The 27249-nt window shown below is 43.0% G+C and overlaps 1 long non-coding RNA gene across 1 annotated transcript; it reads left to right on the top strand.

The window, feature by feature from the left end:
- Nucleotides 1-9697: 9697 nt before the first annotated feature.
- LOC122174280 (uncharacterized) lies at nt 9698-24753 on the top strand. The gene is made up of 3 exons (XR_006175890.2): nt 9698-9769; nt 22234-22284; nt 23607-24753. It is a non-coding gene; the product is annotated as an uncharacterized LOC122174280 (long non-coding RNA).
- Nucleotides 24754-27249: the final 2496 nt, after the last annotated feature.

Raw genomic sequence — 27249 nt, 5'->3', positions numbered from 1 at the left:
ACCTTAGTTTTTGCAATATTCCCTAGACTTCAGTATACACTTAGCGAATGGAATATCACAAATAATGTAGTAATGATAATTACTTACAAATGTCAATTTAATGTTTTAATGATGACCCTCTTCTTGCACTGAACACCATTGTATTTATTTTGTCTCTTGAGAGTAGCATTTTGAGGAATAGCCTGGCAGTGATCATTACACTAGTTTTCTGGTATTATCTTTTCATTTGTTAAAGTACAACTTTATGTTGCAATATCTCCTCAGGAGATATGTCAGAGGGTCTGCAGGGGCACAGCCATTTTGGAGATCCCTACAGTAGTGGCAAAAATAATAGGTAGTTCAGGATTATTCATTTCTAAATATAAGCTTGAAACAATTATTCTAACCCCCAGGCAGTGGAGGCTGGTGATATCTGAAAGTGAGAGAAAACAGTTGACTTGCCCCTATATAGGCATCTTGGGGATGTTCCCTCAGAACATTTTGGTTGTATTTCATTTTAAAAATGAATGCCATATGTTTTATTTTAAGCCCAATTTATATCTATCTTTATTTTACCACATTATGCAAGTTTATACGATAACCACCTATAGAGAACAGAAACAGAAGAAAGAATTAAAGAAGGAAATGAGATGGAAAGAACCAACAGGGGACAGGGGAAGACTGGAAGAGAAAAAATGAATGACAAGTCTCTTCACCCACCTTAGTCTACCTTGTTTTAGGTGCTGAGAGCCAGATTCTATATCTAGAAAGGTAAATATAGGGGCAGAAATGGAAGAGGTGAGGATTGGGATTTAGAAGCAGAGGTAGCTGCTTGTGAAACAGCTTAGAGCATGTGGTCTTGCTCTAACGTGGAGTTACATGAAGCTGCAAAGAGACATGGAGAAGAGCTATCTGTAGCTTGAAAGTTTGTCTCTTTCACCAACAGAAGTTGGTCCAATAAAAGATATTACCTCACCCTCCTTGTTTCTCAGTGTATCACCTGTCAGGTGAAGGATCCATGAAGAGGCAGGTACCCCAGTGCCTGGAGCCACATTATACATATTCTAATAGCATACCTCGCAGCACTAGCAGGACTTCTAGACTTTCAGAGAGTGATCACACATCTCTGAAAGGCCAGACAACCAGAGCATTCAGAGGAAAAGGGGATGGGGGTGCCGTGCTCTGTAATTTTTTAGAAAAGCAATGATCAGGACTAACATGAATAGCCCAACATGATTTTTTTTAAAAATTACTAGATCCATATAGCTATGACTACTTTAGAAAGTGAAGATCATTAACACAGCAACAATTTAGGCCTAGATTTTCAAAGTTAGACACACTGAAAATGTCACACATCTAACATTTGCATACTAAGTCTCAATGTGCATGCACAATTCAGCAATTTGAATGCACACTAGCCATGATCTAGCAAATAGCTAAAGACAAGTGACAGTACCCTGCCTCATATTCTGACCTAGCACTACCAACACAAGGAAAAAACACACACCACACACAAACAGCAGTCTGTGCTGGTGCCTCTGTTTTAAAAATTGCTGAGAGTGGTTTGTAAATGACAAGCACCTTAATGCATACAGCATATTCATAGTTCTTATATTTCATTCTTTCTTTGTATTTCATTCAACTGAGGTAGTTTCTGTAGCATATGTATACTTTACTTCTAGTTCAGCCCCATTTGATTCATTCAGCCTCTCAGGAGCCAGTAAATATAACTATACATGTAACCTTTAACTTTTTAGTGATATGTATAGTTACACCTTTCCTCTCTTCAGTAAAATCCTTTAAACTGTGTGTTCTAAATTCATCCCTCTTCTGGGGATAATGTATGTTTCAATGTTGCTGTAAGGCTGCAGATCAGAGGCTATCGTGCTAATTTAGCAGCAGCACTGCTACCAAGGAAACAGTTATACTCCATATTGACTGATTTTTCTCCTGTGCCTATATTGAACTTGCTTATCAACCTTTCCTTCATGGAATGTCATCACCATTTAAGTAATACATCATCAGTGCAGTTCACTCTGATGATATATTACACTAACATATCATTAGTGCAACAGCAGAGCAAGGCACTTTGATGATGTATTAATATAATACATCACCAGAATGAGTCACTCTGATGATGTATAACTCAAAAGATGGTACTATCCAGGGAAATGTGGATATTCAATAAATCAAGGACTACATTAAAGAATAAAATCTGGGCCATCTTATAAGGGAAAACAAAGGTTCAGTAGCTTTGAATGAATTAAGAATTGATTAAAAATATATGCAAATTGTAATTTTAAAATCAGTTATTAAAAAGAGAAAATTTCTGAGGACTATTCCAGAGAAGAAGTGCAGTAGGATTCCTTATAATATTCAGACTTCAGCCCCTCTCCTCTCTGCAATCATAGCAGATGCACACATACTTTATTATAATCTAAGATGGTGTAATAGAATTCAAAACATGTTCTATGTAGCTACTGCCAATCCTATCTGGAATCAGGAAGTGCAGAGTCACAGAAAAATTAAAAAAGGTTGAATTGAAACTTTTTTAAACTGCAGAAGAGGTTCAGTTCAGGCTTAGTGTGAAGATATGTATCATACTTTGCATAAATATTCTACCAAATGAGTTTACTGGCAAGCATGGTAGCAGCAATGGCAAGTTTTAAGTAAATACTGCACTGAGACTTTAAGATTTGCAGTCATGAATATTGATATCAAACTGATTCTAACAGTAACAGTTAACCAATCAGGAAACAGTAATACCCCCCCCCCCATTTGACTTGCATGTACAATTGAAACCAACCAAAACAGCCCAAACTTAAAATACACTAACTTCTTGTAATAATCCAACTAGCAGTAAATTTTGAGAATCATTTTGACTAAAGTTGAGGAAATCACAATTTCCTCACCATCAGGCCAAAAATAGTAAAAAGTATCAGATAAGTTATTTCTTCTAAGCCATATGCCCATCTCCATAAAGAACTCTTTAACAGAAATATATTAAGTGGATTTAAGTGACAGAGTAACAGGATCACCAGTCATCCCTCAGGGAAATGGGATTGTGACCTCTTTAAAAACAGGTCCAAAAAGCAAATCAAGAAAAGAAAAAGAAAAAAACACAACATGCAGTTTGGGCAGTCTGGGAAAAACAACCTAGTCAAAGGAGGGCTGCTTTGGCCACAGGTCCCTAAACAAAATTAAACAAACCCAAGACTGTTTTCCAAGTCCCAAATGTCCATAACAAAACATTAAAACAGAAACAGTCTATCCCTCCTTAATTCAGGGCAAACAGTAAATTCCCCCTAAATCCCCTTACCCCTAAGCCGGAGTCTCAGTCATGAGCCACCCAGGCCAGAAGAAAATTAGAGAGCATCTCTCTCCATTCCCCTAGAACTCTCTGCTTCCATTTTGTGGCTTTCCCTTCCCTCATCCCCCAAAAAGGCAGAGCAGTGAGTTCCATCTTCCAGCAGCTTAAGGAGCCACAGCTGCCAGCTATCAGCTAGTGTTCAAGGACCAGCTCCTGTCTGCCCAGGAAAAGGTTTAATCCCTTTCTGTGTCTTAGACAGAAATGGTGTCACATCTATATTCCTAACCAAGGAATTGAACTGACAATGTCCACAGCTAAAACCAGGAGGTTCTACAGCTTGAAAGAAAGAGCCAGCTGAGAGTGATAAGAGACCCATATACTCTGTGGACTGGGCACAAAGGGGGACACGTAAGACACACTAACTAGTAGGATATAATGGCACATAAAATTGATTACAGGCAGAAAGAACAAGAATTATCCAAACCAGACTTTACAATAAGATGCACACTTACCACATTATAGCTGGGTTTTTTGTCCTTGTATAATTTTGCTCTGTCCTCTTCCCATTCTTCCTGTTCCCTCCTTTGCTGTGTTTCTCCATATACAATGAGCAACCATATAGTTCAATGTAAAAATTACTTCTAATCCAAAAGAAAAGTAAAGAAGCCACAGTATGGGACTCTGTGCACCACTTTGGAGAACAAAATGGCTGCTGTTTCTGCAGTCAGGCAGAGTCCTTAGAAATGTAAAAGAGCAGGAAGCAGGAGACAGAGTCACTGCCAATTTCAAACCACACACAAGCTATTCCCCGTCTCTTGCTCATTTCTTTCTGCATTCTTCTGTTTTTCTTCTCCTACAACAATGCCCTCTCTCTTCTTTTACCTTTTGCTGCTTATGTAACCCTTCTGCCCATCTAAGTTGGCAGCAACAAGGGCTGGGTTCTGTATCTAGGGGTTCCGTTTCAATAATGCAATGCAAAACCGGCTCGAGCCCCCACTCAGTGACCTGGGACAATTACATACCACCCCCTGTGCACCTCTAAGAGGCAATACTTCCCCTCTCGCAAGCACGGAGTCTGAGTGTAGCAGAAAATGTTTAACAACATGAGGTAAACGACATCAGCATTAAATTGGAAAAACACCACAAACAGGATTCATAACACAAACCATGAGCAAAAGACCCACCCCAGCAAATTAGGCCGTGTCCTTTCCCTTTGGTTCTTGAATCCAGCAACCCAAAAATCACCCAGAGTGCCCAAAGTCCAACACCCCCAAAGTCTCTTGGATCCAGCAACCACCCAAAGTCCCAAAAGTCCAACAACCCCCAAAGTCTCTGTCCCTGGTTAGTGCAGCCCCACAGTAAAAGGGGGGCACGCAGGGTGTTAAGGGGCACCTTACGTGATCCAAGGCTGGCCGCCCATCTCTCCTTGGGGTTCTGCCGCAGCCTTCACCACGAGCCAGTCCACTTCCGGCCATCCCACGAACTGCTCTGCTCTACAAGCTGCTCCGCTCATCCCTGCAAATGGCTCTGCCCACCAACCTGTGAGCCGCTCCAGCCATCCTCACAAACGGCTCCGCCCACCATTCCTTGGGCCACTCCAACCATCCCCGCAAGGCTTCATGCCGCTCACTGCTCCTCCAGCCGTCCCCGCAAAGTGCTCTGCCAGCCGCTTAGCGATATAGCTTCAGGCTCCCCGACTAGTTAACACAGCACTCAGTGATCTCAGCTCTTAGTAGGGGAGCCCTAGTGCTGGTGCACTATTGGCACAAATGGAATTCAGCTCAGCAGCCTGTAACTAGACTCCTAATGGAATCAAAGTTAGTTCTGACATTCAACAGTGGAGAGAGGAGGTGGTACAATCGGTGTTTTGAGCACTCTAAGGTGGGCCCATGCCATCAGGTACAGATACCTGTCCCCATCCTCTCTCAAGTCACTGGGTTTTGTAACCCATGCCCCTTGTCAAGCAAGTGCTACTTAGGTAATGGTGAGTTCTTCTGTCATACAACAGTTCCACCGGCCTTGATTCACAGAATCAGGGTAACAAAACTTTATTCTTCCTGCCCCAATAACAGAGAAACTGGGGATCCCACACCAGCCAAAGTAACCACTTTCAGTTGTTGTTGTTTCATGCCAGACGGATGGGTGTGCCTATGCAAACAAGATCAGCCCCTGGAGTTTTTCCACACTCGCCATAATTCACCACCAGATGTCAGGGTAGAGCTCATCCTGACTCTGCTTACACTTACATAGGGATTATAGGACCAATTTCACCAGGTTACAAACGTTTCTCTTTTAGGACTGACACTCTCAGCTTGTGCTTTATCAGGTCAAGTACATGTCTCACATGAGTGTTGTATTTTTCTGTATTTCTCCCCCCTCCTCCCCCCCGCCTCTGTGGCAAGGTCAGGGTATGATTATCTGGAGAGAAAGTTCACAAGCCCAAGGTAAGCAATGAAAAACCTCTCTGGGATTTGTTAAATTAAGGGTTCTTATTAAAATCAACCCCACTCCATAGTAAAGTCACTAGGCAGTCACATTCCCTTAATGTCAATAGAATCCCAAACTACATGATCAAGGCATCTTATATCACCTGCGCTGCTTTTCCCAAAATCTGATCAGCACACCCCCATTTTAAGAATAGCTATCTCCTTTAAAAAAAATAAATAGACTCAGCTACACCTGATTGCTTCTGCTCATGGGGTTCCGAACTCCCTTTTGGAATTTAACATCCTCCTCCTCCCCCTTAAAAAGACCCCCAAACAAAAAGTACATACTAGTGGAGAGAGACAGAAAAATGCTGAGAGAGAGGAAAAATGCTGTGTTTAAACAACATTAAGATTATGACACAAAGCAATAAAATTCAGAACATTCAGAATTAATGCTGATCCTCCCTCACTCCTACTGTTACTCTGAGTTTATTTTCCCCCTTCGTTACGGCAGGAGTTAAGACTGGAGTCTCACCCATTATTTATACTGTAATCCTCACTCTATAGTTGAGCTCTGAAATTTTGGGTAATCCCAGACACTTTGCATAAATGTATCACTGTGCTTGAAGCCTTTTAATTAATTGCAACCTGTACTGAGAAAGTACAGTTAAAAGTACACTTAAAGATTGAATAGAGGCTTGTAAAAGGAAGGCTACTGGGAGGAGGAATACAAAACAGAACTGCCCCTCTCTCACACACACAATCTTTTTTTAAACTGCACATCAATGTGATTACTTAATTCAGTACACAACTGTCAATTCAAGAGCAGAGACCCAAGCACACTGACCCTTCACACACACACACACACACACACTCTCCAAGCTGTAGATGAGAATATCACAAAGCAGCCCTAGTCAGATGGGATTCATTATAGAAGCAATGGATGCCTCCAGGGAGCACATAGTCTCCCCTTCCCCACCATCCCCTGAAATAAAAAGAAAGAGCAGTTTCTCCCTCTGTGACCCTCTCTGCCTGGTGATAATGTGAGTAAATGTCATTGTTTGCAACAAGCTTTAGTTTTGCTGTTTGTGTTTAAAGTCAAGCATACTGATTCAGCGCTCCAGGCCACTCTAATGTTAAACATAGCACAGTATGTGCTGGGGTTAGAGAAGAGTCCACTCCATCAATAAAACACAATCACCTGGGGGGGGCACAAGGAGGCTGTTTATAAAAAAAAAAAAAGCATACAAGGTTCTTAACTGCCTCGGCAGTAGTTAAGAGAACAAGAACTTTTTATTGTCCTTAAATACCTGTGTCTTCAGATAGTGTTTTAGCTTGAACTAAAATATATCCCAAACATGCTTTTAGGAGGAGAACATTAAAAAAAAAAGTGTAACCCCACCCACCACAATTTACCATAACAGCTGTTTAGAATTGAATAAGCTAATAAAAGATATAACTTAGAGAATTTTTTCACTTCAAGGTCCCAGAAACAAAGGCAAGGTTTTCATGTCCAGGCCAAAAGACCAAAAACATCAAGACGCTTGATCACAGCCTTGGATAGACCAAGAGACTACCTACACTTGACCAGAGCTCCAAAAGCACATCAAGTTTTTGTTGCTGCTTTCACTGGCTGACAGACACCAGTTTGGTCTTTCCTTTCAGCTACCTTTGACTTAATCCCATCCCAGGTGCCAGAATGCTTTTAACAAGCAGCAATTAGGCAGATTTTAACCCCTTGATGCCAAATTACAGATTTCCATGTGGTGAGTCCACATCAAGTCCACTGACACAATAAGGTCAAAAAGAAAAATATGTGCAGCATTGGAGGCCTGTCCTACAAGTCTGGTTACATTTATAGTCATCTGCCTATTCAAGAAATACTAATTAAGCAACTGTAGGCAGGACTAGGGTAACGTATGGAGTGGATGACCTGTATCTGACAAAGCTTAGCCCAGATTCTACTGGCTAAATGCTGAGCACCCTCAAATCCCACTGACCTTCCTGGTAATGCTCATCACATTTCAGCATCAGGCCCTAATATAAATGGCGATGGGTGAAGAGACTCCTTTTACAGGATTGCTGCTGAATCCGGACCATGTTTAAGTCCGATGTGCAGATAAGAAAACACACACAAAGACCTCAGTCCCATAGTCTTTACACATACTAAACTTCCATTGAAGTAACTGGGTATTTTGCCAGCGTCAGACTGCAGGATCAGACACAATGATTCTAGCCACTGATAGGACTCTGCTAACTGAACAATTATGCTGTATCAATGCTGTATTATGTCTTGCCCCAGGTTAGCAAACACAACTGTTGCTTCAAACTACATGAAGATAACAAAAGAAAAATATACCCCCAAAAGCCGAGTTGAAAGCATTCAGAAAAATTCAGCCCCGCTATAAGCAAATGCATTCCACTGACCATTTGCACCTGCTCACCCAGTCTAAATTTGACCCATAGCCTTCTTACTGGAAAGAGAATAGGATAATGAGCATTAAAAATGTATCTTGCATATTAAAAAAAGCTTACCTGTAAGCAAATGAAATGATGGTGCCAAAGTAAAAGTTAATATGAAAGTGAATAGTGCATAGTTTATCCAAGTTATAGAATTTCTACACCGAAGTAATTGGCTCCTGGAAAATCCATATTGCTTCCCCCTCACACACATTCTGTTTGTATCAGTGGGATGTTTAATTTTTCATGTTTACTCCATTTCTTCTCTTTCCTAAACCCCAATACCAAAAGTTGCCCTGCCAGGGCTGGCGCTTCCACTAAGCGACCCTAGGCAGTCACCTAGGGTGGCAGGATTTGGCAGGCGGCATTTTGCCGCCCTTGGCTGAAATTCAGCAGCGGGGGGTCCTTCCGCTCTGGGTCTTCGGCAGAAATTCGGTGGTGGGTCCTTCAGTCGCTCCGGGACCCACCGCTGAAGTGCCCTGAAGACGCAGAGCGGAAGGATCCCCGCCGCCAAATGCTCCGAGGAGGAGCGCTGCCGCCTAGGGCGGCAAAAACTCTGGCGCCACTACTGTGCCCTGCTACTGAGACATTTTACCATTTCCCTATATTACTTCCACTGTTTCTATACTTTGTGATAAGATAGAAATTCCTAGATAAAATGTTAACTGGTGTAATTCCTCTCTTTCATTATATTTAGCAACAGTATTTCCAGGTGAGCCCAATATAAAACATTTGACTCAGGAGGTAGATCCAAGGTTATTTAAAGTTCAGGGGCAGTCTGACTGAAGGGTTTGGCTTAGCCCAGTTTATAGAGCTGTACCAGCTGTGAAGTTTGGATTTGGACTCCCAAGTTTGGGGATGTTTAACCCAAGGAATAACTGAAGCGGGTTTTTTACCCATGAAAACTTATGCACAAATAAATCTGTTAATCTTTAAAGATTCACCGGACTCCTTGTTGTTTTTGTGTATACAGACTAACACGGCTACTCCCTGATACTTGACACCAAGGAATATGGTTAACCTATAATACACATAGAGTCATGAAGTGCAGATTGTAAATACAAATGTCTACAAAGTTCAGCATGCTTGAATCTGGGAGTTTAGCTCATGACCATCTCTACTAGTATTATGTTTGTCAGGTAGACTCCGATGACATCAAACCTCAAAAGCATTGGTTTGGGTTTGCACCAAAAAGTTTGGGAGTGTCAGTGATTGGGCCAAGGAGCCGAGTGGTTAGAGCAGACATTGGTAGCCAGGAATCAGCGCCCCGGGTCAGAGCTGAGTCAGAGGCCTAGTGCCAGAGCCAGAGCCCAGGGTCAGAACTAAAGTCAGAGACTGAGCATTGGCCTGTTAAACCCAGGGTTGTGAGTTCAATCCTTGAGGGGACCACTTGGGGATTTGGGGCAAAAATCAGTACTTGGTCCTGCTAGTGAAGGCAGGGGGCTGGACTAAATGACGTTTCAAGGTCCTTTCCAGTACTAGGAGATGGGATATCTCCATAAATTAAATTATATTTTGAATCAGAGCTGAGGGTCGGAACGGGATTACCTGGAGCAAGTCAAAGCAGGAGCAGGGCTGGAGAAGACAGGAACAGGTAAGAACAAGGCTGGGAACAAGCAGGCACATGAGTTATCACAGCCATGGGGGAATGCTTCAAACAGCTGCTGAACTACCGCTGCTGGGCTTAGGAGCCAGTCTTCAAACTCTTCCAATTAATCAGGCATTGTAGCCAATTAGGCAGCCTACTACAGGCCAGCTGTAGTTGTTAGGTTGCCCAGAGACTGGCTCTGCTGCAGGCCCTGCTTCTTGTCAGGATGGTTTTCTGAAACTCTTGTGGGTGTACATTTGGGCTGGGAACACCAGGGATATGATCCAAAATCCTTTTAAGCCAATGGAAAGATTCCTATTGGCTTGTCTAGGCTTTGAATCAGCTCTCACAAGAATAGCCTACGCTACACAGTGGCACCATTTTATAGTTGTTATATATATTATGGCAACACCAAGGGCGTTGGAGCCTTTCCAAAAGTGAGGGGGCAGAGGACCCAGCCCCCCAGAGGCCCCGCCCTCCTCTTCTTCCCAAGGCCCTGCCCTGCGAGGCCCCTCCCCTTCACCCCAAGGGTGTGCCCCACCCCTCCTCTTCTCCCGGGGGTGAAAGCAGCCCCCTGCCTTTGTCCCCATCACCCAGGCCCACTGCCCAAGGCAGGTGGAGAGACTCAGGCTCCCCACAGCTGCCCATACAGCTCTCTCTGACCTGGATCCGTCCGGGGCCCCGGAGTTGAACAGTCAACTGTGGGGAGCCACGGCAGACCCTCCACCTGCCCACTGTGCAGGGAGTCTGCTGAGAGCAGCTCCCTGCCCCTCTGGCCCCCCTCCAAGACCCCCTCTCTCACGCCTGGAGCTGAGGTGGGGAGAACCACGCAGGCAGCTTTGGTGAGCCACCTCCCTCTACCCTGGTACCGGTGGGGACATGGGCAAGGGGCTGCTCTCAAACTCCCTCTCCACACCACAGGCAAGTGGAGGGTCCCACAACTGCCCAGACTCCCCAGCCAAGCTCCACACTGGCCTAGCCAGGGGTCTGAGGCCTCAAGGGGAAAAGATGGGGAAGGGGGTGGGCTCCCCCTACCAAAAAGTGGATGGGCCAGGCCTGTCCACTTTCAAAAAGTGGGAGAGCTATGGCCCCTCTGTCTCCCCCAGTTCCAGCACCACTGAGCAGCACTTAGGGGCCTCAACCAGGGCCCCACTGTGCTAGACACTGTACAAACACATGACAAAAAGCCACCTGCCCCAAAGAGCTTAGAGTCGAACATAATACAGGAAACAACAGGTGGATACAACAGAGAGAAGAGGACACTCAAGGTAACAATGAGAAGATTATGAACAACATGAGCACAGTGGTCAAAGCACACCAGCTGCCTGTATGTAAGTTCTGAGTGAAGTGGGTAGAGTTTGGTTCTAATGAAACTCTTGGAATAGTTACTTTAGATCCCATTTATAGTGAATTTGATTATGAAAATCTTACTATAATTAGAATTAAGTCCCTAAAAAGTCTAAGGTTGTTTCAATGGATGGCAACCTAGTTATAGTAAATTTCAACTTAGAATAAAGTTCTTCTGTGGGGAAAATGAGTTCTTTTATAAGAACATTCCAGTGCATATAAGCTCACTGACTTTCCCCATTACTGCACTGTATCAAAAGATTCTTCATGGTTTGAAATTCACAAGCAAGCCACCATGCAGCAGCTCTGTGCACATCCAACCCGGTTAAAAACTTTCCTAGTACCATCTTACACTCAACTATAATAAATAAAAACCTCTTTGAATTAATTTTCCAACTGTAGTGTATAGTTTTACAAGATTGAAATGCAAGAACTAATAAAATATATGCTTTAATTAACTAAACTTATGCTGTAGTGTACACCTGAAGTAGATGATTTACAGAGTGTTATCCTCTTCAGGACAGAATAATGCAAACAACATAATTAAAAGTTGATGAGAAGTATATTTATTGAGTGCACAGGAAGAATAGACACTTAGATTTATGATACACAAAGTGTATCTTTAGTTTACAATATTAACATTTTAAAGTCCAAAGCATGAGCCTAATGCATCCAAACTGCTCTTTGGAGCATTCAGATAATTCCAGTGGGGTTAAAATCCTAGCACTGTCACCAGTAAATTGTATCCCCTGAACATGTAACATGATCTATAATGATCTAGTGACTATGTTCATTGAGATGCCTGTGTCTGCCATAGATCATGATTGCATGTCTATAAAGACACATGAAATAGCTGAAGGGCCAATTATTTATCTGTGACGTGGATTTCAAGGGCATTAGTCATAGATCCATTGATGCAAAACAAGGATCTGCCGTTTCATTGTAATTAATCTGATTCAAGATTAATTACACTGGTGTCACTGAAATATCAGGGCCTACTTAGATTTGTGTGTATATAGCTAACTTGTTCTTTTGAAGCCCACAAGATACCTACCCCTCAAGCAAGAAGAGTAAGCTACTATAAGTGGCATTTTTCAAAAGTGGAATCCATACACTCCCAACAAACACAAGCCATTCTTATTTTATCAGAGTAAGGGATACTCCTCCACACCATTCCTCTCTGCCTCAGATCCATCACTGCCACCTGTCCATCTTTCTGGCTACATAGGCCTGTTGCTGCACCTAGGTCTGCTAAAGGGAGTCACGACACGAGACAGGAACATATGTTTTTTCTTCTCTGTTAGGGGTGAGAATGCTACCTTTGCATAAGCCCAGAGAGGTAGAGACCAAGCCTGGACTGCCCAGCTATTCTAAGGTCAGGTCAACATTAATAGAACAAAAAACAAAACACTGGTGTAACATTAAGGTTTTGAACTTAAAATGCACCACATTCAGAGAATGTGAAACTTAAGTTGGAAAACACAACCTTAACTCTGTCAACACTCAAAAATGGTGGAAAAGGTTTTCTTCAAACTAGCCAATACAAATCACCCATAAACTGAGATGAAGCTTAACAGCCCGCAAACCCCTTTCACTAAATTGTGAAGTCTCGTGAACCCCCTCCTAAAAATGAATATTTCCAGGGATTTAAGTTTAAATTTCCTCAGTGTGATGTATGCGCTTGCTTTCTGCTGCATAGCTCTTGGAAGGTCGTAACCACTGGAGAAAGATAAAGTCTCAGGTCTGGTTCAGCATCCGACCCCGCTCTCCCTGAGTCTTGGGCTGCCAGCCCAGTGCAGAGCGCTGGGGTTCAGGCTGATGGGGGCAGGGCTCGGGCTGCCAGCCCCAACTGCCCAGCCCCGCTCTCCCTGGAGTTCAGGCTGCCGGCTCCCCTGCTGACAGGGGCAGGGCTTGGGTTGCCAGCCCCAACTGCCCAGCCCCACTCTTCCTGGGGCTCGGGCTGCCAGCCCCACGAGGAGTGCTGGGGTTCGGGCTGCTGGCTCCCCCACTGACAGGCAGGGATCGGGCTGCCAGCCCAAACTGCCCGGCCCCGCTCTCCCTGGGGCTTCGGCTGCCAGCCCTGCAACCGGGTCCCACCTGCTGCCTCCAATGCCCGGGGTCCTTTGGACACCATTAGTGAAATTTTTCTAGCGAACTCCCTCTAATGTTCTGTGAACCCCACTTTGGAAACCACTGTGTTAGAGGATCACAGAGGAAGAATGGTCAAGTGGCTAGGATGCTAGTCTGGCAATTGGAAAACCAGGGTTCAATTCAATGCTGCTATAGTCTTCTTGTATGGTCTTGGGCTTGTCACTTAGTCATTCCTTGCCTCTGCTTCCTTTCTCTAAATTTGGGAAAACAGTATTTCCCTACCTTGCATGGGTATTATGTGGATAAATATATTAAAGACTGTGAAATACTCAGATACCATTGAAAGGGAGGCCATATACCCTTATGTCAAACTCATTGAAAAAAGACTTCTCTTATGAATTACTTTGCTCGAGTGTGTGTTCTTCCCAGCGGATACATTTTTTGGAAGGTGTGAGGCTAATTGGACAATCCATTTTGAGTTATTAGTCTTTAAAAAGGGGGTAGTTTATTACATTTTAAAAATTGTTCTTTTTTCTCTATTCATAACTCAAAAATAACTGTAAAAATTTCAGACTTGTTTTATACACTAATCTTCAATAAGAACTAGTGCATAGGGCTGTTCTTATCAAAGAGGAGTGCAAATGTTTTTGGTTATTAGAAGAGATTTCTGCATGCGATACAACTTTCATTAGAGGGCTTGCAACTATTGTGCCTTATTCCACCTAATCCAACCTTCCTCTTTTTTTTTTTTTTTTTAAATTATATCTCTATAGTAACTTTCCAGATTTTGCATTGCAGACAGAGCATTGAAAATGTAAATTAAATACCAAAAACCTGGGGTGAGATTTTGAAAGGCACTTAGAATTAGGTGCCTACTTGCCATTTGTGCCTTTGAAAATCTCCCCTCCCCCCCCGACACACACACACACTTGCCCCTCTCCCTTATTTTCCTCCCACCTAAGTGAAATGGAGTCTTGCTATTGTAACTATTTGGTAGCGTGGTGTGTGTACCACAAGTGGTAGGCAAGCACTGTAAGCACTCGACTGTACAGGCGCTAGTCCTTAGTTAGGTGTCAAAATGGGAGGGGGCGCACTCCCAAGCTGTGCCCACTATGTATGCGCCATGTAAGAGATCCTGACTCACCCCTGCGGCGCCTCCTGCTGGTCGTCCAGGGAATTAGCTTACCCACCTCTGGAGCGCCCTCTGCAGGCCGGTGATCTGACTCATTCTCTCCTTCTCGGCTCCCGTATCCCTCCCAGGACCCCGGTGCCCTTTGCTCTGGGTGCTGCCCCCTAGCAGTACCCACACTCTAGGTCTCCCCTCCCTGGGGAACCCCCACCCACTATCCCCATCTTGCCTCAGCACTAGGCCACCGCCACTCACCAACTAGCCCCCGCTCCCTGGGGCAGACTGCAGTATAGGCCACTCATCACTGGCAAGAGGGGTATGGACCTGCTGCCTTAGCCTAGCCCTGGGCTGCCCTCTGCAACCCCCAGTACCCCTTGGCCTTCCACTAGGCTACAGCCAGGGGCTATCCAGGCTGGAGCTCCCCAGCTCCTTAGCCTGTTCCCAGCCCTGCTCCACTCAGGTACCCTATCTCTAGCTCCCTGCAGTCAAGCCCTTCTCTCTCTGAAAGCAGAGAGAGACTGCTGAGTGCCTGGCTCCCAGCCTTCTTTATACAGGCCAGCTGTGGCCTGATTGGGGCGTGGCCCAGCTATGGCTACTTCCCCAATCAGCCCAGTAGCTTTTCCCTTTGCCCCAGCCCGCTGCCAGGGCTGTTTTAAACCCCTCAGACAGGAGCAGGGTAACCACCCCGCTACACTCCACCTATGTGAATCACAAAAATGAGTCGCTGTTCACAACAAATTAGACAGATATTCAAAATATGATTGTGGTAGCTCTCTGACCTCTGCTTGGCTCCTTTTTGACTGGGGAAAAATAAAAGTAGTGGTATCTCCCATAGATCATCCACTTGTGGAAAGGTGCTGAAGTCTCCCTCAGTGAATTGTGCAGATCTATGATCCTCCTCCTTTCTTGCAGGAGGAATGAAATAGCTAGCAATGTTGACATTTAAATTATCCTTGGGCATCTGAGTTAACCCCTCACAGAGATGAATGGGCAGTTCATACCTCCTGTAGACATCTCTACACCAGTTTCACCTTGAGTCACAATTTTACACTTGGTTCACTAATGTAACAGTTTGAGATTTTCATTTTGCTGCAGAACAAGATAGCAGCTGGAGATAAGTGCTAGTATGCTGTACTGCTGAATACTCACTGAATCTGAGCCTTGTCATGTGCAATGCTCATGTGCGTCTAGTAAGTAAAATAAAATTCTTTTCTAGAGCTGTCTGAAATAATCCCACATAAATTGAGGGGGAGGGTGGCTTCCCCATTAAACTATAAACAAAATTTAGGATTTAAGCAAATATGATTATTTGGGGTCAGACTCTTATTTTGTTTTAAAACTTGGGGTTGGCAATACTGTAATATGTCAGCCTATGGTTGGATGGCCTGGCATGATTTGCTTTTCTAAGTATACAATGCATTCCCTGGCTGAGCAACCCGATAGCCTTATGGTAATCTCCTATTATACAGTACTCTTTAGCCTTTATATGCCAGAGAAAGTATTCTGCCTCTTTTTTAACGGTTGGCCACAAATCAATATTTGCGCTAACACCAAGGAGATTCGGATAAACTCTAAATTAGCAGCAAGGCACCATAGATAGTGAGGTGGGACTGGGAGTCAGGAGAAATGAGTTCTATTCTGGCTCTGCTACCGTTTTGTTGTGCAACCGTGTGCAATTCTCTCAGTCTCTCTGTGCTTTAATTTGCCAATCTGCAGGAAATAGTATTTATCTACTTCTTTAAACTGCCTTGAGATTAACAGAGGAGTAAAGGTACTACATATATTGGATTATTTATTATCGCTGTTATTATTTCCTGGTAAACAATAGTTTATTCCAATCATTATTTTTTTTAATCATGTTTCATTTTGGGGAGGGGAAAAAATAAAAAAACAGAAATCTCCTGAAATCCTAAATAGTGTAGGAAACACTCTCAGAAAAGAGGAAGTATGCAAAATAAATTAAGAATGAAGCAGCTAAAGAAAATAATATGAGCTCCTATTCATTATCTGGTTCACTACACTTTTTAGTGCTTATTAAATTGTTAAGTGATTTAATTTGTGTTTCAAAAAATTAAGAGTACAGATTAAGAGAATAAAATGCTGAGCCTTCCATTTCAGAACTGGCTACAGAGCAAACGTTAAGCCTTGAAAATTAATTTGTCAGTCTCTCATGGGGTGTAATCAACATCAGATACCACAACACACACAATTTGGCTTACTTTTGCTTAATTGGCAGGATCTTCTCTAGGGAAACTCAGGAGTGAGCAATGGAGAGAATAAATCAGCATTAGCGATGATCCCTTCAGGTCAAGGCTAATTTTTCCAACAGAGAAGTGGTAGAGTATATGGATGTTAATGCATCAACTAGCCATATTGCACCTATACTTTGTGGAGGGTAATTTTCTCTCTGATAAAAAGCTATGGGCCATGCTTTCAGCAGGCTTTCTGAACAGTGCCCACACATCCATTTTACTGGCCCTGGGCAAAATATTTAACAACATTGATTTTTGAGTTTGGATTTGTTTTTAAATGTAAATGCCTATTTTTGTGGTATAAGTATATATAATTATATTTTGTGGTATGTATAAAGATGTACATAAAGAGCTTCCCTTTTATTAAAAATTTCCCAATCACAACTATAGTTGCCAAACAATTAGAGCAAAAATGTTGGTTGTTAGTCTGGTTGCAGAGGAAAAATGTTCGGAACAAGTTTTTGCATTCATTTTGCCCAGAGCAGTTTGCTTTCAGTCTGTGTACTTATACAACTCCCATTACTATAGAATCTGGGTGCCTCACAACATTTAATGAATTTATCCTCAAAGCAGTGAGCTAAGGAGGTAGCATTAGTTCCATTCAGGGGAACAATGGCAGAGGTAGTCAAGGGGGCAAATCAGAGGCGTTGACTTTCTAATATGCTGGGGGGGTGCTCAACCTCTGCTCTGCCCCAGGCCCCTTCCACTCCACCCCTTTCCCCAAGGCCCTACCCCCAACCTGCCTCTTCCTGCCCCCACTAGCCTCTGCCCTCTCCCCCAAGTGCTCCCCACCCTTGCTCCTTCCCCTTCCCTCCCTGCACCTCCTGCACACCACTGAACAGCTGATCACTGGCAGGTGGGAGTCACTGGGAGGTGCTGATCAATAGGTCCCGTCAGCGGGCGAGAGGCACTGGTGGGGGGGAGGGAGAGGAGCTGATCGGCAGGGCTGCTGGTGGGTGGTAAGCATCCACCATTTTTTTGGCATCATGGAAACTACATGCAGTGATGACAGTCAATAGGACAAGGTAATATCTGGGTACAAAATACATAGGAATGACAGAGTAGGTGGGAGTGGCACTAGATGTGACAAAGTCTGGTCAAATTTAGTAAAAATCTCAAATGAATCCACAGAATCTCTATGGATAGAATTTCCATGCTTGAATAATAAGAGTATAGTAGTAGGAAAATACCACCGACCACATGACCAAGATGGTGATGATGACTGTTAAATGCTCATGGAGATCAAAGAAGGTGCAAACCCCAGAAAAATGCAATAATAATGGGGGATTTCAACTATCCCCATATTAATGGGGTACATGTCACCTTAGGATGGGACATAGAGATAAAGTTTCTAGATACCATTAATGATTCCTTTTGTAGCAGTTAGTTCTGGAACCCACAAAGGGAGAGACAATTTTTGATTTAGTCCTAAATGGAGGATAGGATTGGGTCCAAGAAGTAAATATAGCTGAACTGCTTGGTAATAACGACCATGTCATCAATAAATTTCACATCCTTGTAGTGGGAAAATACCAAAGAAGCCTCCACCACAGTAACATTTAACTTCAGAAAGGGGAACTACACAAAAAAGAGGAAACTAGTTACACAGAAATTAAAAGGAACGTTCACAAAAGTGAAATGCCTGCAAGCACCATGGAAACTTTTTAAAAACCATAATAGAGGCTCAACTTAAAATATATATCTTAAAATAAAAAATAGTAAGAGGATCAAGCAAATGCCACCAGGGCTAAATAACAGGGTAAAAGAGGCAGTTACAGGCAAATAGGCATCCTTTAAAAATTGGAAGTCAAATCATACTGAGGAAAATAGAAAGGAGCATAAACTCTGGCAAACAATCAGTGAGGACTGGATAACCGAGATGCTAAAGGAGCACTCAAGGAAGACAAGGCCATTGTGGAGAAGCCAAATTAATTCTTTGCATTGATCATCACTGCTGAAGCTCTGAGGGAGATTCCCATACGTGAGTCATTCTTTTTAGGTGACAAATCTGGGGAATTGTCCACACTGAGCTATCAGTAGAGGTGGTTTTGGAACAGATTGATAAATTAAACAGTAATAAGGCACAATGACCAGATGGTATTCACTCAGGAGTTTTGAAGGAACTCAAATATGAAATTGCAGAACTACTAACTGAGGTACGTATCATATCACTTAAATCAGCTTCTGTACCAGATGACTGGAGGAGAGCTAACGTGACGCCAATTTTTTAAAAAGGCTCCAGAGGCAATTCTGGAAATTACAGGCAAACTGGTTAAAACTGTGGTAAAGAACAGAATTATCAGACACATAGATGAACACGATTTGTTGGAAAAGAGTCAACAAAGCTTTTGAAAAGGGAAATTGTGCCTCACCAATCTGTTAGAATTCTTTGAGGGGGTCAACAAACGTGTGGACAAGAGTGATTCATAGATTCATAGACTCTAAAACGGGAAGGGACCTCAAGAGGTCATCGAGTCCAGTTCCCTGTCCTCATGGTAGGACCAAATACTGTCTAGACCATCCCTGATAGACATTTATCTAACCTACTCTTAAATATCTCCAGAGATTCCACAACCTCCCTAGACAGTTTATTCCAATGTTTAATCACCTTTACAGTTAGGAACTTTTTCCAACCTAAACCTCCCTTGCTGCAGTTTAAGCCCATTGCTTCTTGTTCTATCCTTAGAGGCTAAGATTAACAAGTTTTCTCCCACCTCCTTATGACACCCTTGTAGATACCTGAAAACTGCTATCATGTCCCCTCTCAGTCTTCTCTTTTCCAAACTAAACAAACCCAATTCTTTCAGCCTTCCTTCACAGGTCATGTTCTCTAGACCTTTAATCATTCTTGTTGCTCTTCTCTGGACCCTCTCCAATTTCTCCACATCTTTCTTGAAATGTGGTGCCCAGAACTGGACACAATACTCCAGCTGAGGCCTAACCAGCGCAGAGTAGAGCGGAAGAATGACTTCTCGTGTCTTGCTCACAACACACCTGTTAATGCATCCCAGAATCATGTTTGCTTTTTTTTGCAACAGCATCACACTGTTGACTCATATTTAGCTTGTGGTCCACTATAACCCCTAGATCCCTTTCTGCCATACTCCTTCCTAGACAGTCTCTTCCCATTCTGTAAGTGTGAAACTGATTGTTCCTTCCTAAGTGGAGCACTTTGCATTTGTCTTTATTAAACTTCATCCTGTTTACCTCAGACCATTTCTCCAATTTATCCAAATCATTTTGAATTTTGACCCTATCCTCCAAAGCAGTTGCAATCCCTCCCAGTTTGGTATCATCAGCAAACTTAATTAGCATACTTTCTATGCCAATATCTAAGTCATTAATGAAGATATTGAACAGAGCCGGTCCCAAAACAGACCCCTGCGGAACCCCACTCGTTATACCTTTCCAGCAGGATTGGGAGCCATTAATAACTACTCTCTGAGTATGGTTATCCAGCCAGTTATGCACCCACCTTATAGTAGCCCCATCTAAGTTGTATTTGCCTTGTTTATTGATAAGAATATCGTGTGAGACAGTATCAAATGCCTTACTAAAGTCTAGGTATACCACATCCACTGCTTCTCCCTTATCCACAAGAGTTGTGATCTAGTGGATATAGTGTACCTGGATTGTCAGAAAGTCTTTGACAAGGCCTCTCACCAAAGACTCTTAAGCAAAGTAAGCAGTCATGGGATAAGAGGAAAAATCCTCTCATGGATCAGTAACTGGGTAAAAGACAGGAAACAAAGGGTCGGAATAAATGGTCAGTTTTCAGAATGGAGCGAGGCAAGTAGTGGTGTCCCCCAGTGATCTGTATATAAATGATTTGGAAAAAGGAGCAAACAGTGAGGTGGCAAAGTTTGTAAATGATACAAAATTACTCAAGATAGTTAAGTCTAAAGCAGACTGTGAAGAGTTACAAAAAAATCTCACAAAACTGGATGACTAGGCAACAAAATGGCAGATGAAAATCAATGTTGATAATTGCAAAGTAATGCACACTGAAAAACATAATCCGAACTCCACATACAAAATGATGGGGACTAAATTAGCTATTACCCCTTAAGAAACTGATCTTGGAATCATTATGGATAGTTCTCTGGAAACATCTGCTCAATAGGCAGCGGCAGTCAAAAAAAAATTAACAAATGTTAGGAGACATTAGGAAAGAAATACATAATAAGAGAATAAATATCCTAACACCACTATATAAATCCATGGTACATCCACACCTAAAATACTGCATGCAGTTCCAGTTGCCACATCTCAAAATAGATACATTAGAAATGGACAAGGTACTGACAAGGGCAACAAAAATTATTAAGGGCTTCCATATAAGGAGAAATTAAAAAGACTGGGATCATTAAGCTTGGTAAAGAGATGAATAAGGGGTGATATGACAGAGGTCTATAAAATCAGGAATGGTGTGGAGAAAATGAATAAGGAAGTTTTATTTACCCCTTCACATTACACAAGAATCAGGGGTCATGCAATGAAATTAATAGGCAGCAGGTTTAAAACAAACAAAAGGTTCTTCACACAATGCACAGTCAACCTGTGGAACTCATTGCCAGGGGATGTTGTGAAGGCCAGAAGTATAACTGGATTAAAAAAAGTACTAGATAAGTTCATGGAGGATAGGTCCACCCAGGGCTATTAGCCAACATGGTCAGGGATGCAATCCCACATTTTTGGTTATCCCTAAGCCTCTGATTGCCAGATGCTGGGAATGGACAGCAGGGAATGGATCAATTGATAACTGCACTTGTTCATTCTCTTTGAAGCATGTGGCATTGGCTACTGTTGGAAGACAGGATACTGGGCTAGCTGGACCATTGGCCTGACCCAGTATGACCATTCATATGTTCTTAGGTTCCCCCATCACTAGATTTATATGGAGTATGACCACATGGAGGCTCATTTTCAGAATGCTTTTGCATGTAGTTTGCCTATACTGAGGCCACTTTCCCATGTGCTTTAAATGTGCAGTAGCTTGGCAGTGATAATGCTGGGCTTTCCATACTTTCCCTGGTATACACAGTGTATGGGTCATAAGAATCGGTAATGTTTTTGGCATGCTGATGGGAAACAAGCTGTCTAATCTGCTGCTACACTTTAAATAGCCAACCATAACCATAAATCATCCAATTTTAAACTTACTTTCCTCACTTCAGCTGCCCAAAATTTGGGTGTAAAGTTGCATCTTTTCTTGACTGGCAGGAGCAGGGTCTTGTGCGGATTTCCTGTTCCATTTGTGGAGATTAATAGAAACAGTATGCATTGCAAACTGTATTTTTTAATGCTCCCATCACTGTAGGATTTGAGTCAATAGCCATTGCTGTGCCCTACCAAATGGTTTATCCAATATGTGTGTATATATTATAACTGTGTGTGTGACTTTGTGTATTTCTCCATTCTTTCTTGCCTTCTTTCCACAAGACAAATCTACCAAAGATAGCTGCCAGGATAAATGCATGTGAAAATGTGGAGTCTCATACTCAGTATAAACTTCAGAAGATGATCTATGAAAAATGTTGGGTTACAAAATTTTGTGGAAAACAGAACCTGATGTGAATTGATGAAAATCTTGGTGCAAAAGTTCATGCAAAAAAATTCACCATTTTCAAAAATCCATACCATTTACACAGGTGAAATTCCAAACTGCACATCAAAAAGAAATCTTTCAGAAAACAAATCAGGTAATGACATGGTTAATTGCTCATTTTATTTTATTTGGACATGCAAATACAGCTTCTCTCATGCACAAATAGATGCTCCCACAAATAGTGCAAGTAATGTTAAAGGGTTGGAAATAAAATTGGACCTACATCGTGTAACTTTCATTTAGCATTAGGACTGGTGGTGGGTTACAAAATAGAAGCAGTAAATTAAAAACATTGTAAATGCTGATAGCAAGAGCTACCTTTGGCAAGTAATGTCCATATGTTTATTAGCATGGGACAGGAAGATAACCTTCCAGAAAGAAATATTGAGCAGAGATGGTTAATACATTTTCTGCAGAGCAGATTTACTCAAATTCAGAGTAGCATCATTTCATATTCTGCTGAAATTATTAGGATGTGGCAATGCACACTAGTTAATGTGAGCAACAAGGTACAGGGGAAAAGCTAATAATAAAAGAGAAACATACTTTAGGGTTGGTGAAGAGGGGCAGATGATGGGACCAAATACCTATTTGGGTAGCCAATCAGAAATGAAAGCAGATTAACAGAATTGGACTAAACCAGGGGTCTCAAACTCCCGGCCCGTGGGCCATTCGTGGCCCATGAGCCTCTCCAGTGTGGCCCGTGGGGCTCCAGCAGGTTTGGGGCCTGGTCTCTCCCTTCACCTTACCTGCCGCACCTGGTTGCTCACCCCTCAGGGGACCCGGCAGCGTAGCAGAGCTGAGCGGCATCTGCCTGTTCGCTCCAGTGGCTGCCAGCCCCTCCCTGCGACCCAGGGGCAGGGCAGGGCTGTGCCTCCACACGCTGCCCCTGCCCTGAGTGCCCCTGCAGCCAATGGGATGCTGCGGGGGCAGTTTCTGCGGGAAGAAGCGCGCGGAGGTCCCCTGGCCCTCCCCCAACCAGGTAAGTGTCGCACCCCTGACCCCCTCCCAGAGCCTGCACCCCCACTCCTCCTGCCCCCTCTTGCCCCCAAACTCCCTCCCAGAGCCTGCACCTCAATCCCCTACCTCAGACCTCCTTCCCCACCCAAACTCCGTCCCAGAGTCTTAGGCAGGTGGGGGAGGCAGAGTTTTTTTGGGGGTGGAGTTTTTGGGGGGCAGATTCTGGGTGGCATGAGTGACATTGGCCAGCTGGGACGATTTGAGGACTGGCACTGACCCTAAGGTAAATTGAGTTTGAGACCCTGGACTAGACAGTAAACAATATACATTATACCCAAACCGGGAGATACAATGGTTCACCGCTTACCCAGATTAGATTCAGGTAGTTTGGCATTTCCTCAGATATAGATATAATGTTTAACAGTTCAAATATTTTCTGTTTTCCCAATACTGCAGTTTACCACTCGACATGATCATCTTATTAGCAAGAAGGCAACCCCAGAATTGAACATACCTAACGAAAGCAGCAAAGACAGAAGAGCAGGGCCTTTGACTCAGTTCAAAAAACTTATATTTCTGATAATATAAGATATTGTAAATACACAATTCACCCTGAGATTCTTCTAGCTCAAGACTCTTCAGTCATTCTAACTAAATCCTTAAAATATCTTGTACCTCTTTTATAGATTTTGGTTTAGATGATGCTTAGCCCTAGCTACTTCTATAGTAATTCACCCATTCCGCTCATACACACTTGCTAAAAATTGTCATTACACTAAGTCCAATTTTCCAACTTTTCATGATCATGTAGGCAATAAAATGCCCCCTTGGGCCCTAAAATGTAAAGGAAACACCCAAATGTCCAGCAGGTGGCCACATTTGAAAACTGGGCTCTCTAACTCTAAACCCTTCAAGTGTGTGTGTGTGTGTGTGTGTGTGTGTGTGTGTGTGTGTGTGTGTGTGTGTGTGTACACTTTACACACAAAGGTCCTATTCAGGAAGGCATCTCTATTCAGGAAAGGTGATGAAGTAATTACAAGTTTAAGCATGTGCTTAAGTCCCATTGAAGTCAGTGGGATGTAAGCACATACACCTCTACCCCGATATAACGCGACCCGATATAACATGAATTCGGATATAACGCAGTAAAGTAGCGCTCGGGGGGGGTGGGGCTGCGCACTCCGGCCGATCAAAGCAAGTTTGATGTAACGCGGTTTCACCTATAACGCAGTAAGATTTTTTGGCTCCCAAGGACAGCGTTATATCGGGGTAGAGGTGTATTTAAGAGCTTTTCTGAATTGGGGCCACAGTAAAGCACTATTTCACTTATTCATTTATTCTAAATACAGTCCTGTGAGTAGTCAACTCTCTTAGGACCAAATTCAGCTCTAGATTCACACATGCAATTGCAGCTGGATTAAATGGCTCTCCAATTAATGTGAGTTAAATGCAAGCATCCACAGATAGAATTTGGTCCTTCAGGTACATGAGAAGAGAACAGTTTTCTAGACTAGCAGAGTTCATTAGTAGCTTCAGCTAATAATTGACTTTTAATGGAAGTTGTCAATGATATTAAAAGCAATGTTATCATTTGAATAGATTCTAATCAGGAATATTCTTTACCATTTATTTGTCCAGTTGGTGTCTGACATATTTATTTTGCATTTTAGTAAAAAGAGAAACAAGCTCAAACCAAAAACCTGGATTCAAACACTCTGGGAACTTTCTGGATGGGGATGAATTGAATCTGAACTCAGAACTAGATGCAAACTCTATGTTTGTATAATGGACTGAACCCAAATGCAGGATCAGAACACCCCGAAGCTTGGTCTAGTCCAAAATCTAGCAGTTTGGGCCCAATTGCTAGTGAAAAATGAATTTCAGCCACAAATGGAACCACTTACTCTATATGATCTTTCTGCTCCTATTTTCCCTCTTGGGCTCACATTCTTCTCTTGTATATTTGAGGGAGTGATTTGTAATATCTCCTCGCACCCAGAACACTGACTCAGTCACATGTCAAACTGCTGGCACACAAGAAGAATGCCTAACTGTCACACTGCGTTCTTCTTCCCCGGCTAATCCTTAACAGGTCATGTGTGCCTCTCCTGCTGTGCTCCTGTGACACTACCAAGGGTATCATCTAGGCCAATGAACAGTTGTGTCCTCTCAGTTATCCAACGTGGGGTGCCTTTTACACTGCTTGCTGTGAGAGCAACCACTCCTGGTCAGCTCACACACAGCCTACAGCATGTAAATTACTCCCAGTTATATTGTATGAATGCTATAACTAGCCACCCTTGGATTACACTGCAGAGCAACACCAGCAAATCCCCAGCTCCTGACTTTCCCCCAGAAATGTGTGTCTTGTAGTGCCCCGCCCTCTCCTGGACAATACAAGCTCATATAAAGTCCATCATTTTACTAATAGAAAATGATATGTACAAATCCTGTCTTCCCAAGTGAAGTTTCCCAAACACTTCTATCCAAACACACTGGTTTAGATAAAACAAGCTTATTAACTACAGAAGGATAGATTTTAAGTGACTATAAGTAATGAGGAATAAGAGGTAAGTAATTTGCTTACAAGAAAATAAAAGTAAAACACAACTAATGCCTAACTTAAGCTAAGTGAATTCAAAGCAAAGGTGTCTCTCATCACATGTTTCAGCAGTCTTACTGGCTGAATTTTTTCAGTCAGGATCCCTCCCCCAGTCCAATGCTGCTTCCTTTGTTCTTCAAGTATTGTCAATACCATGAGTAGAGAGAAAGGGAGAGAGAATTTGGGGCATCTGATCTCCCTTTCTGAAGAGGAGAAAGAACTATGAGAATCATCTCCAGCTGAGGTTCAGGAGACTGAATGTCTGTGTGGACGGGAACCCTAAAATGTTTCTTAGTAATATAATACAGTAGAATTTTATAATGTTACGTAAAATGTTGCCACACACATTTTACCAGGACTTTGCACATTTGTCAGAATCCTGTAAAAGGGCTGAACATAAGGGTACAAATGGTCACAGCTCTCATTTGTGATTCCAGCACTGCAGCCAGCAGCAACCAGGTGGGAGGCACCCCCCTACACCACCTCTCTTTCCTATCCCCGGTTCCCTTAGCTGGTTCACAATACAACCTGACACGGAAGGTCAATATTGCCAGAGAAGGGCTGTCACTTGCCCCCACCCCCCATCTTCTTCCTAAATCATCATTCCTTTCAGGTTGTTTAACAGCAGTGAGCTGCAATCAGCTATGAGACATACTGCTTTCTGTTTCACTGGCTGGGGCAAGGCAAACCCTGTCTCTATCCTAACAATCCATTGTTGATCCGCCCCTAACTGGGAGGCTAACTCCTTACCCTGCAGGGCTATGGACTCACTGATTTGCCAGGCTTTTTCCATCTCCTAGGAGAGATGGGTCTAAGGTGACCAGATGTCTTGATTTTATAGGGACAGTCCCGATATTCAGGGCTTTTTATCGTATAGGTGCCTATTACTCCCCACCCTGTCCCAATTTTTCACATTTGCTATTTGGTCACCCTAGATGGGTCTGAACCAGAACATTGAATCTGAACACTCCAAAATTTGGGAAAGTTCAAATCACTAGTCAAACCTGATGGCTTGAATCTCTGCCTGTAACAGACTGCACTGCAAACTCAAACTTACTCCCAAACTTCTATTTAATTAGCATGACTCCATGAGATTGGTTAAACAGACCTTGTGACACTGAGGGAAGCTCAAATATTTGCCAGTGGGTGCCAAGCCAGCTGCAGCTGGTTAAACTGATGACAGAATTACTCTCTAGAGTCAAGACATTTTACACCAACTGAGAATCAGGCCCAGGGAGAAGAGACAAAACAATGGTTGAGCTTCTGAAGCAAAAAAAAAAAAAAATCCCACCACCTTGTGTAACTGAACATGTCACAGTCTGACTTGCTGTGTTATGGATACCCAACGTCTCATTTTCTTTCACTCTTCTCTTTAAGTGCAGCGTTGGCTTCAGAGCTAGGAGAAATCTTGTGGAAGAGAGGGAGCTTGCTTTTTTTCTTGGTTTCTCCCCACAAGCTCATCCAGCTCCACTCTTAACAAATGGTAGTATACCACAA

This window comes from Chrysemys picta, chromosome 7 (assembly GCF_011386835.1).
Source record: "Chrysemys picta bellii isolate R12L10 chromosome 7, ASM1138683v2, whole genome shotgun sequence".
NCBI lineage: Eukaryota > Metazoa > Chordata > Testudines > Emydidae > Chrysemys > Chrysemys picta.
The sequence above is the reverse complement of the archived record's forward strand: the minus strand, read 5'-3'. Positions and strand labels throughout refer to the sequence as shown.